Source organism: Rhinichthys klamathensis, unplaced genomic scaffold (assembly GCF_029890125.1).
Source record: "Rhinichthys klamathensis goyatoka isolate OS25496 unplaced genomic scaffold, OSU_Roscu_1.1 h1tg001063l_1, whole genome shotgun sequence".
Classification (NCBI taxonomy): domain Eukaryota; kingdom Metazoa; phylum Chordata; class Actinopteri; order Cypriniformes; family Leuciscidae; genus Rhinichthys; species Rhinichthys klamathensis.
In genome coordinates, this window is record NW_026607326.1 from 47,501 (window position 1) to 59,561 (window position 12,061).

The window sequence follows — 12,061 nt, forward strand, 5'->3', positions numbered from 1 at the left end:
GTGTGTGTGTGTGTGTTTCTGTGGTTTTCTGCTGGTTGTGTGTGTGTTTCTGTGGTTTTGTGTGTGTTTCTGTGGTTTTCTGCTGGTTGTGTGTGTGTTTCTGTGTTTCTGTGGTTTTCTGCTGGTTGTGTGTGTGTTTGTGTGTTTCTGTGGTTTTGTGTGTGTTTCTGTGGTTTTCTGCTGGTTGTGTGTGTGTTTGTGTGTTTCTGTGGTTTTCTGCTGGTTGTGTGTGTGTTTGTGTGTTTCTGTGGTTTTGTGTGTGTTTCTGTGGTTTTCTGCTGGTTGTGTGTGTGTGTGTGTGTGTTTCTGTGGTTTTCTGCTGGTTGTGTGTGTGTTTCTGTGGTTTTGTGTGTGTTTCTGTGGTTTTCTGCTGGTTGTGTGTGTGTTTCTGTGTTTCTGTGGTTTTCTGCTGGTTGTGTGTGTGTTTGTGTGTTTCTGTGGTTTTGTGTGTGTTTCTGTGGTTTTCTGCTGGTTGTGTGTGTGTTTGTGTGTTTCTGTGGTTTTGTGTGTGTTTCTGTGGTTTTCTGCTGGTTGTGTTTGTGTGTTTCTGTGGTTTTCTGCTGGTTGTGTGTGTGTTTGTGTGTTTCTGTGGTTTTTTGTGTGTGTTTCTGTGGTTTTCTGCTGGTTGTGTGTGTGTTTGTGTGTTTCTGTGGTTTTCTGCTTATTGTGTGTGTGTTTGTGTGTTTCTGTGGTTTTGTGTGTGTTTCTGTGGTTTTCTGCTGGTTGTGTGTGAGTGTTTCTGTGGATTTGTGTGTGTTTGTGTGGTTTTCTGTGTGTTTCTGTAGTTTTCTGTGTGTTTGTGTGATTGTGGTTTGCTCGAGGTTTGTGCGGGGAGAGTTTTTGCTGTTTTAGCTGAATGAGAATCATTGCGTGTTTCAGTTTCTCTCAAATCCAATTCACTTCATTTATTGGAATGGCGATATGAGCCAAACCATCGCAATATTGATTTATATAGTGCAGTGAAATAATATAATGATATCTAATTGATAAGTCAGTTTGATGATGATGAGTGTGTGTGTGAGAGAGAGACAGAGAGAGAGTGTGTGTGTGTGTGTGTGTGTGTGTGTGTGAGAGAGAGAGTGAGTGTGTCAGTGTGTGTGTGTGTGTGTGTGTGTGTGCGCGTGTGTGTGTGTGTGTTGTGTGTGTGCGCGCACGTGTCTCTTCATCAGCACATGTAATAATAATATTGAGCGTACATGAATCTTCTGTAATGTGACTCTATATAAAGATCTCACTGTGGTTTCGCTGCCAAAGCCTCTTCAAGTCCGACTGTTAAATCTCAACATGACATCATGACTTTGCGTAAACATACACGCCACTTTCAATTCAAGTGGTGTGTTATCTATACGCATTTTGAGCTATCCGCGTGTGTGTCCACGCCGAAATCTTTTGCGTGTATGTCTACGCCATTAAATGTCCGAGTGATTCCGCGTGTATGTGTACGCCTTTAAATGTCCGAGCGAAACGAAGCAAAATCTATACATCTATACCTCTGTGGAGCGACATTTATTTTCCTAGGATGGTAGGAGAAGACTCATAAATGGTATTAACTCCAGTGACGGGTAGGTTTAGGGACGAGGTTGGGGTAGGTCATATATTTATATATACAGTAATGTAACGATAAGTCAAAGGCGTTGATAAACACGCTGAAAAGCGATTATGCGTGTTGATAGCACGCCAAAAATGGAAATACGAATTGGCGTGTCATACATACGCCATTTCATGAGATCAGTCTGTAAATCTAATATTTGCTCAGTTCTTCAGCCGTGTGTCTCAGTAAATCACATGACGGTTTATTCATCAGTCCTGCAGTCTGACCCTCTGAACACACATTCTGACCTGAACACACATTCTGACCTGAACACACATTCTGACCTGAACACACACTCTGACCTGAACACACACTCTGACCTGAACACACACTCTGACCTGAACACACTCATCATCACTGACTGGAGGAAGACGATGGTCTGTTTCTATTGTGTGCCAGAAGAGTTCGGCCCTGAAATGAATGGTTTTGTGCTTTTTGAACTCATGCTCTCATGTAGTTTCCTGTAGTTTCCCATAGTTCCCTGTAGTTTCCTGTAGTTTCCTGTAGTTTCCCGTAGTTCCCTGTAGTTTCATGTAGTTTCCTGTAGTTTCCTGTAGTTTCCTGTAGTTCCATGTAGTTTCCTGTAGTTTCATGTAGTTCCCTGTAGTTTCCTGTAGTTTCATGTAGTTTCCTGTAGTTTCATGTAGTTCCCTGTAGTTTCATGTAGTTCCCTGTAGTTTCATGTAGTTCCCTGTAGTTTCATGTAGTTCCCTGTAGTTTCATGTAGTTTCCTGTAGTTTCATGTAGTTCCCTGTAGTTCCCTGTAGTTCCATGTAGTTCCATGTAGTTTCCTGTAGTTTCCTGTAGTTCCATGTAGTTCCATGTAGTTCCATGTAGTTCCATGTAGTTCCATGTAGTTTCATGTAGTTCATGTAGTTCCATGTAGTTTCCTGTAGTTCCATGTAGTTCCATGTAGTTTCCTGTAGTTTCATGTAGTTTCATGTAGTTTCCTGTAGTTTCATGTAGTTCCCTGTAGTTTCCTGTAGTTTCCTGTAGTTCCATGTAGTTCCCTGTAGTTTCATGTAGTTCCCTGTAGTTTCATGTAGTTTCCTGTAGTTTCATGTAGTTTCCTGTAGTTTCATGTAGTTTCCTGTAGTTTCATGTAGTTCCCTGTAGTTTCCTGTAGTTTCATGTAGTTCCCTGTAGTTCCCTGTAATTTCATGTAGTTTCCTGAAGTTTCCTGTAGTTTCATGTAGTTCCCTGTAGTTTCATGTAGTTTAGTTTATTGAAAACCAAATACAAAGTAAAATACAGTAAAATATTTAAAATATTTTATTTTATTTCATAAAATTGCCACAGAAACTTTTCTCATTTTTATTTAGTTTAACTTGAATAAATTAATATGACGAAATGATGAAGAAGAAAAAAAATTCTAAAACTTTTGCTTAAATCAAAGTGAAAAAGAACAAGCTTCCATAGAAAACAGAACACCTATAATCTAATTCAAAATATGACCAAAAATACTGATAGTGTGTGATAGTGGCAGTGAAGAGTCTGCGCCTCGGCTTCACGGATCTGTGTTTCTCCATCGGCCACAGATTTGATCTGGATGTGAAAGACTGGATCATGTTAATGTAATATTCACCTCGCAGAAAAGACAAAAATAGTGTCATCACACTCAAATTGATATTGCCTTGCTGTTGAGTTGAGGATAAAACGGGGATAAAATAGCGTATGATGTTGGATTAATTGGTTTTGCATCGCTCTCAGTTATAATCTCTCAAGGTAAAGTCATGGAAGGGAAGATGCGCTGGTCTCTTCTCCTCTATTGTGTCGTATATCGAGTGAAACGCTTCTGGAACAAGAACACATGTGGGCGGGGCTTGATTGTGTCTGTGGGGAATTGATTGGCTGTTTGGATGGTTGTGGTTTGTTATTGGCTGATCTCATGTGAGTGACAGGTTAAAGCCCCGCCCTCGTCATCAGAGAAGAGAAGCTGCAAGAGGAACTGATTCTTATTCAAGATTATTAACACAATAATGAATACTGCAATATTCCATAAAAATATATGTATAATCAATAAAGACTCTTGTTCCCTCCACGATGAACGACTGTGTGTCGAGCGTCATCATAAACGAGTGTGTGTCGAGCATCATCATGAACGAGTGTGTGTCGAGCGTCATCATAAACGAGTGTGTGTCGAGCGTCATCATGAACGAGTGTGTGTCGAGCGTCATCATGAGCGAGTGTGTGTCGAGCGTCATCATGAGCGAGTGTGTGTCGAGCGTCATCATGAAAGAGTGTGTGTCGAGCGTCATCATGAGCGAGTGTGTGTCGAGCGTCATCATAAACGAGTGTGTGTCGAGCGTCATCATGAGCGAGTGTGTGTCGAGCGTCATCATGAACGAGTGTGTGTCGAGCGTCATCATGAACGAGTGTGTGTCGAGCGTCATCATGAACGAGTGTGTCGAGCGTCATCATGAACGAGTGTGTGTCGAGCGTCATCATGAACGAGTGTGTGTCGAGCGTCATCATAAGCGAGTGTGTGTCGAGCGTCATCATGAACTAGTGTGTGTCGAGCGTCATCATGAACGAGTGTGTGTCGAGCGTCATCATGAACGAGTGTGTGTCGAGCGTCATCATGAACGAGTGTGTGTCGAGCGTCATCATGAACGAGTGTGTGTCGAGCGTCATCATGAACGAGTGTGTGTCGAGCGTCATCATAAGCGAGTGTGTGTCGAGCGTCATCATGAGCGAGTGTGTGTCGAGCGTCATCATAAGCGAGTGTGTGTCGAGCGTCATCATGAACGAGTGTGTGTCGAGCGTCATCATGAACGAGTGTGTGTCGAGCGTCATCATAAGCGAGTGTGTGTCGAGCGTCATCATAAGCGAGTGTGTGTCGAGCGTCATCATAAGCGAGTGTGTGTCGAGCGTCATCATAAGCGAGTGTGTGTCGAGCGTCATCATGAACGAGTGTGTGTCGAGCGTCATCATGAACGAGTGTGTGTCGAGCGTCATCATGAACGAGTGTGTGTCGAGCGCCATCATGAACGAGTGTGTGTCGAGCGTCATCATGAACGAGTGTGTGTCGAGCGTCATCATAAACGAGTGTGTGTCGAGCGTCATCATGAACGAGTGTGTGTCGAGCGTCATCATGAGCGAGTGTGTGTCGAGCGTCATCATGAACGAGTGTGTGTCGAGCGTCATCATGAGCGAGTGTGTGTCGAGCGTCATCATGAACGAGTGTGTGTCGAGCGTCATCATGAACGAGTGTGTGTCGAGCGTCATCATGAACGAGTGTGTGTCGAGCGTCATCATGAACGAGTGTGTGTCGAGCGTCATCATGAACGAGTGTGTGTCGAGCGTCATCATAAGCGAGTGTGTGTCGAGCGTCATCATGAGCGAGTGTGTGTCGAGCGTCATCATAAGCGAGTGTGTGTCGAGCGTCATCATGAACGAGTGTGTGTCGAGCGTCATCATGAACGAGTGTGTGTCGAGCGTCATCATAAGCGAGTGTGTGTCGAGCGTCATCATGAACGAGTGTGTGTCGAGCGTCATCATGAACGAGTGTGTGTCGAGCGTCATCATGAGCGAGTGTGTGTCGAGCGTCATCATGAACGAGTGTGTGTCGAGCGTCATCATGAACGAGTGTGTGTCGAGCGTCATCATAAGCGAGTGTGTGTCGAGCGTCATCATGAACGAGTGTGTGTCGAGCGTCATCATAAGCGAGTGTGTGTCGAGCGTCATCATGAACGAGTGTGTGTCGAGCGTCATCATAAACGAGTGTGTGTCGAGCGTCATCATGAACGAGTGTGTGTCGAGCGTCATCATGAACGAGTGTGTGTCGAGCGTCATCATGAGCGAGTGTGTGTCGAGCGTCATCATGAACGAGTGTGTGTCGAGCGTCATCATAAGCGAGTGTGTGTCGAGCGTCATCATGAACGAGTGTGTGTCGAGCGTCATCATGAGCGAGTGTGTGTCGAGCGTCATCATGAACGAGTGTGTGTCGAGCGTCATTGTCGAGCGTCATCATGAACGAGTGTGTGTCGAGCGTCATCATGAGCGAGTGTGTGTCGAGCGTCATCATGAACGAGTGTGTGTCGAGCGTCATCATGAACGAGTGTGTGTCGAGCGTCATCATGAACGAGTGTGTGTCGAGCGTCATCATGAACGAGTGTGTGTCGAGCGTCATCATGAACGAGTGTGTGTCGAGCGTCATCATGAACGAGTGTGTGTCGAGCGTCATCATGAACGAGTGTGTGTCGAGTGTCAGGCGAAACACAGTAAACGCTGTCGTGTTCTCTAGCGTTCGGATGCTGGTGTTTGGGAACACACTCGTGTGTGTGAGGCGCTTCTGGAGGGAATTACACCCAATCACTCTGAACACACACTCCGACTCCGACACTTCAGAAACACCAAACCAACATTAGAGACGCTGCGGCGCCATTGGTCCACCAGTTACTCCAGTTATCCAATCACAGCTGACGCTGAGGAGAAGTCAGTTGCACATCGAGGGATTTTCCCGGTAAATGTGTTTCCATGTGAATGTCTTCTTATTGGATAAAAAATAATCTGCCTCAATTGAGCGCATACTTTTTTTATGCACATCTTTGGAATTTATGAACATCTTGGGACTTTTTTGTGCAATATCCCAAAAGTCATGTTTAGCCTGGATGAACGCAGCTATCGTGAGCATCTCGTGTGGTCTTTACACACTGTGTGTGTGTGTGTGTGTGATGTCACACTCTCGGCTGAAGCTCAAAGTTGAACTTCTGATGTGGACAATCAGTGATCCTCAAAGCTGGACAGGTCAGGGGTCAATATTCTCTCTGTGTTTCTCTCTCTCTCTTTCTCTCTCTCTCTCTCTCTCTCTCTCTCTCTCTCTCTCTCTCTCTCTCTCTCTCTCTCTCTCTCTCTCTCTCTCTCTCTCTCTCTCTCTCTCTCTCTCTCTCTCTCTCTCTCTCTCTCTCTCTCTCTCTCTCTCTCTCTCTGTCAGGTTTACACACACTGTATTGGCGTAGTTAGTTATAGTTTCTTGAAGAAACATTTAATGAAATCAGTTCATTTTTAGATGTACAGTAAATTCTGTCATAATTTCTTCTCCTTCGTGTCATGATGATGAGGAGCGTGAGGATGATCATATCTGGCGGTCTAAAGGTTGAAAACATGAACTCATGGGCCCTATTTTAACGATCTGAAACGCAAGTATCAAGCGCGAAGCACAAGTAACTTTGTGGGCGGGTCTTGGGCGCTGTTGCTATTTTCCCGGCGGGATAAATGACTCTTGCGCCCGACGCAAGTTTAAAAGGGGTTGGCCTGAAGTAGCTTCATTATTCATAGGTGTGGTTTGGGCGTAACGGGAAACAAACCAATCAGGGGTGCGTTTCCCGAAAGCATCGTTAGCCAACTATGGTCGCAAGTTCCGTCGTTACCAATAGAGTTCAATGGGATTTGCGACCAACTTGCGACCATAGTTGGCTAACGATGCTTTCGGGAAACGCACCCCAGAGCGTCATCCAACATACCCTTTAAGATTGCTATTATAACGGCGGATTGACCAGGCGCGCGCCAGGAGCGGTTCACAGCCGAGGAGAGCGGCGCTCTTGTCAGGGCAGTGAAAGACAGAGAAGTGACGTTGTATGGGGATGGGAGATTTATTTTTTTCTGGTTCTTGACGGACAAACTAATTTGTCAGATGTCCTTATATATGTGTCTTGCCACTATTGGGCAAACAGGTCTGATCCGTCATTACTACAATTAGCCTGAACAATTTGGGTAAATGTGTAAGCTAGATTTAGGCCTACATTTTTTTACATCTTCATGGACACCACAATGATTTCCCTCATGTGTTCATATGTTTCCTTGTTATAATGTATGATTTGCAAAAATAAAAACTGCTGCATCTGTGTTGATGAGAGAATCAAAGTGTATGCGTGTTGTGCACCCGCTACATTATGGCCAAGCATGCGCGCTTAAAATAGCATTATGAACAACGCGCCACTGACTTTAGACTAGGCTTTTTCTGGTCAGTGGCGGCATCGTTTTCTGGAACTGCAGAATAGCACTAGGGAATGTTTGCGCCGGAACACAGCCCCTCCTCTTTGCTCCGACCCGCCCAGGGAGCGCAAGTTCATTCCCTAGTTTACCGCCGGTGTCTGTGCAGGGAAAAGCCCGCTTTGCGCGGGTGCAAAATAGGAATGATACATGCGTCAGTGTACAAAGCCATTTGCGCCGGGTGCAAGATAGAGCCCCATATGTCACTATATTACAACATTAGATGTGTGTGTTTTCCAGGGAATGCATCAACTGAACTGATAAAAGCGTCTGCCGAATGCATGAATGTACATGTGTGTGTGTGAGGGCCGTTTCTGGACGCTTGCTCCTGTAAATGAGTTCTGAAAGCTCTTGTGTTATTTAGAAACATTCTTGCGCTTCACTCTCGATCATGAAGCTCTCGCCACTCGAGGAAACACACCAGTTTCAGCAAACACACACGACAGTGGATCTAGTGGAGGACGCAGGGTAATGCTCTCTGTGACCGGCTCTTACTGGTCTGACCGCTCACAACACACACACACAACTCACACAAAACACACAACTAACATGACACACACAACACACACACAGCACACACAACTAACACGACACACACAACACACACAGCACACACAACTAACACGACACACACAATACACACACAACTAACACGACACACACAATACACACACAACACACACAACTAACACGACACACACAATACACACACAACACACACAACTAACACGACACACACAATACACACACAACACACACAACTAACACGACACACACAATACACACACAACTAACACGACACACACAACACACACACAGCACACACAACTAACACGACACACACAACACACACAGCACACACAACTAACACGACACACACAATACACACACAACACACACAACTAACACGACACACCACAATACACACACAACACACACAACTAACACGACACACACAACACACACAACTAACACGACACACACAATACACACACAACACACACAACTAACACGACACACACAATACACACACAACACACACAACTAACACGACACACACAACACACACACAGCACACACAACTAACACGACACACACAGCACACACAACTAACACGACACACACAATACACACACAACACACACAACTAACACGACACACACAATACACACACAACACACACAACTAACACGACACACACAACACACACAACTAACACGACACACACAATACACACACAACACACACAACTAACACGACACACACAACACACACACAGCACACACAACTAACACGACACACACAACACACACAGCACACACAACTAACACGACACACACAATACACACACAACACACACAACTAACACGACACACACAATACACACACAACACACAACTAACACGACACACACAATACACACACAACACACACAACACTAACACGACACACACAATACACACACAACACACACAACTAACACGACACACACAATACACTCACAACACACACAACTAACACGACCACACACAACACACCACACAGCACACACAACTAACACGACACACACAATACACACACAACACACACAACTAACACGACACACACAATACACACACAACACACACAACTAACACGACACACACAATACACACACAACTAACACGACACACATAACACACACACAGCACACACAACTAACACGACACACATAACACACACACAACTAACACGACACACATAACACACACACAGCACACACAACTAACACGACACACACAATACACACACAACTAACACGACACACATAACACACACAGCACACACAACTAACACGACACACAGCACACACAACTAACACGACACCACACAACACACACACAGCACACACAACTAACACGACACACACAACTAACACAACACACATAACACACACAACTAACACGACTCACTCACACAACAGTGACAACACACACAACTCACACAACACACACAACTCACTGCTTCATAATCCAGCATGTCTGTCAGACTGGCGGAGACTCGCAGGTGGAGAGAGTCATCACTGTAATTATTCCTGATCATTTCATCTCTGCGCAGGAAGACAGTTTGTGTCTCATTCTCTAATTACTGTCAGACGCCCGTCTCTCTCTCTCTCTCTCTCTCTCTCTCTCTCTCTCTCTCTCTCTCTCTCTCCCTCTCTCTCTCTCTCTCTCTCTCTCTCTCTCTCTCTCTCTCTCTCTCTCTCTCTCTCTCTCTCTCTCTCTCTCTCTCTCTCTCTCTCTCTCTCCCCCTGCACAGTGCACACTTGTCAACTTCAGGTTCTGTGTCAATCTCACTCTTACGTAATGCGGGAAAAAGAAATACTCTGAATCCCAAGGTTTACACAAACTGAGACAGTCCAAAAGCGTTAGGTTGTGCCCCGCTCTTGTCTGAACTCTGAGAGAAATGATGGTTCTGGCTAAACATTTCCCTAAACCTGTTCCTGGTGTGAGCAGATCGATCTGTTCAAACACTAGTGAATCCGTCTCTTCTCCTCCTCCTCCGACACACCGGCTGCTCTACATCAGAACACTACCTTATACAGTACGCCAAATAACCACAACACCCTAGTTACATATAATCCCATTTCCATCTAGAAAGCGTCCTATAATCATGTTACTTTTCAGAGAAACTGTGTGATGGCGATGTGGACGGTTCCCAAACATCCCTATAAATGGATAAATCTGTGGGAACGCCCACGCGAGCTTCTCCTCGGCTAACATCGCGGGTCTCTGCCTTCGGTTCAGGGGGAATCAGATCCACCCGAGGAACCGAGTCCAGATCCACCCGAGGAACCGAGTCCAGATCCACCCGAGGATCCGAGTCCAGATCCACGAGAGGAACCGAATCCAGATCCACCGAGGAACCGAATCCAGATCCACGAGAGGAACCGATTCCAGATCCACCCGAGGAACCGAGTCCAGATCCACCCGAGGAACCGAGTCCAGATCCACGAGAGGAACCGAGTCCAGATCCACGAGAGGAATCGAGTCCAGATCCACCAGAGAAACCGAATCCAGATCCACCAGAGGAACCGAATCCAGATCCACGAGAGGAACCGATTCCAGATCCACGAGAGGAACCGAGTCCAGATCCACCCGAGGAACCCAGTCCAGATCCACCCGAGGATCTGAGTCCAGATCCACGAGAGGAACCGAGTCCAGATCCACCCGAGGACCGAGTCCAGATCCACCCGAGGATCTGAGTCCAGATCCACGAGAGGAACCGAGTCCAGATCCACCCGAGGAACCGAGTCCAGATCCACCCGAGGATCCGAGTCCAGATCCACGAGAGGAACCGAGTCCAGATCCACCCGAGGATCCGAGTCCAGATCCACGAGAGGAACCGAGTCCAGATCCACCCGAGGAACCGAGTCCAGATCCACCCAAGGAACCGAGTCCAGATCTACGAGAGGAACCGAGTCCAGATCCATGAGTCCAGATCACCCGAGGAACCGAGTCCAGATCCACCGGAGGAACCGAGTCCAGATCCACCGGAGGAACCGAGTCCAGATCCACCGGAGGAACCGAGTCCAGATCCACCGGAGGAACCGAGTCCAGATCCACCGAGGAACCGAGTCCAGATCCACCGGAGGAACCGAGTCCAGATCCACCAGAGGAACCGAGTCCAGATCCACCAGAGAACCGAGTCCAGATCCACCAGAGGAACCGAGTCCAGATCCACCAGAGGAACGAGTCCAGATCCACCAGAGGAACCGAGTCCAGATCCACCAGAGGAACCGAGTCCAGATCCACCAGAGGAACCGAGTCCAGATCCACCAGAGGAACCGAGTCCAGATCCACCAGAGGAACCGAGTCCAGATCCACCAGAGGAACCGAGTCCAGATCCACCAGAGGAACCGAGTCCAGATCCACCAGAGGAACCGAAGTCCAGATCCACCAGAGGAACCGAGTCCAGATCCACCAGAGGAACCGAGTCCAGATCCACCAGAGGAACCGAGTCCAGATCCACCAGAGGAACCGAGTCCAGATCCACCAGAGGAACCGAGTCCAGATCCACCAGAGGAACCGAGTCCAGATCCACCAGAGGATCCGAGTCCAGATCCACCAGAGGAACCGAGTCCAGATCCACCAGAGGAACCGAGTCCAGATCCACCAGAGGAACCGAGTCCAGATCCACCCGAGGAACCGAGTCCAGATCCACCAGAGGAACCGAGTCCAGATCCACCCGAGGAACCGAGTCCAGATCCACCCGAGGAACCGAGTCCAGATCCACCCGAGGAACCGAGTCCAGATCCACCCGAGGAACCGAGTCCAGATCCACCAGAGGAACCGAGTCCAGATCCACCGAGGAACCGAGTCTAGATCCACCAGAGGAACCGAGTCCAGATCCACCAGAGGAACCGAGTCCAGATCCACCCGAGGAACCGAGTCCAGATCCACCAGAGGAACCGAGTCCAGATCCACCCGAGGAACC

The 12,061-nt window shown here is 47.1% G+C and overlaps 1 protein-coding gene across 1 annotated transcript in view; it reads left to right on the forward strand.

Moving 5' to 3' along the window:
- chrm3b (cholinergic receptor, muscarinic 3b) overlaps positions 1-12,061 on the forward strand; it is a 40,221-nt gene that overhangs the window by 567 nt on the left and 27,593 nt on the right. The window lies entirely within an intron of this gene.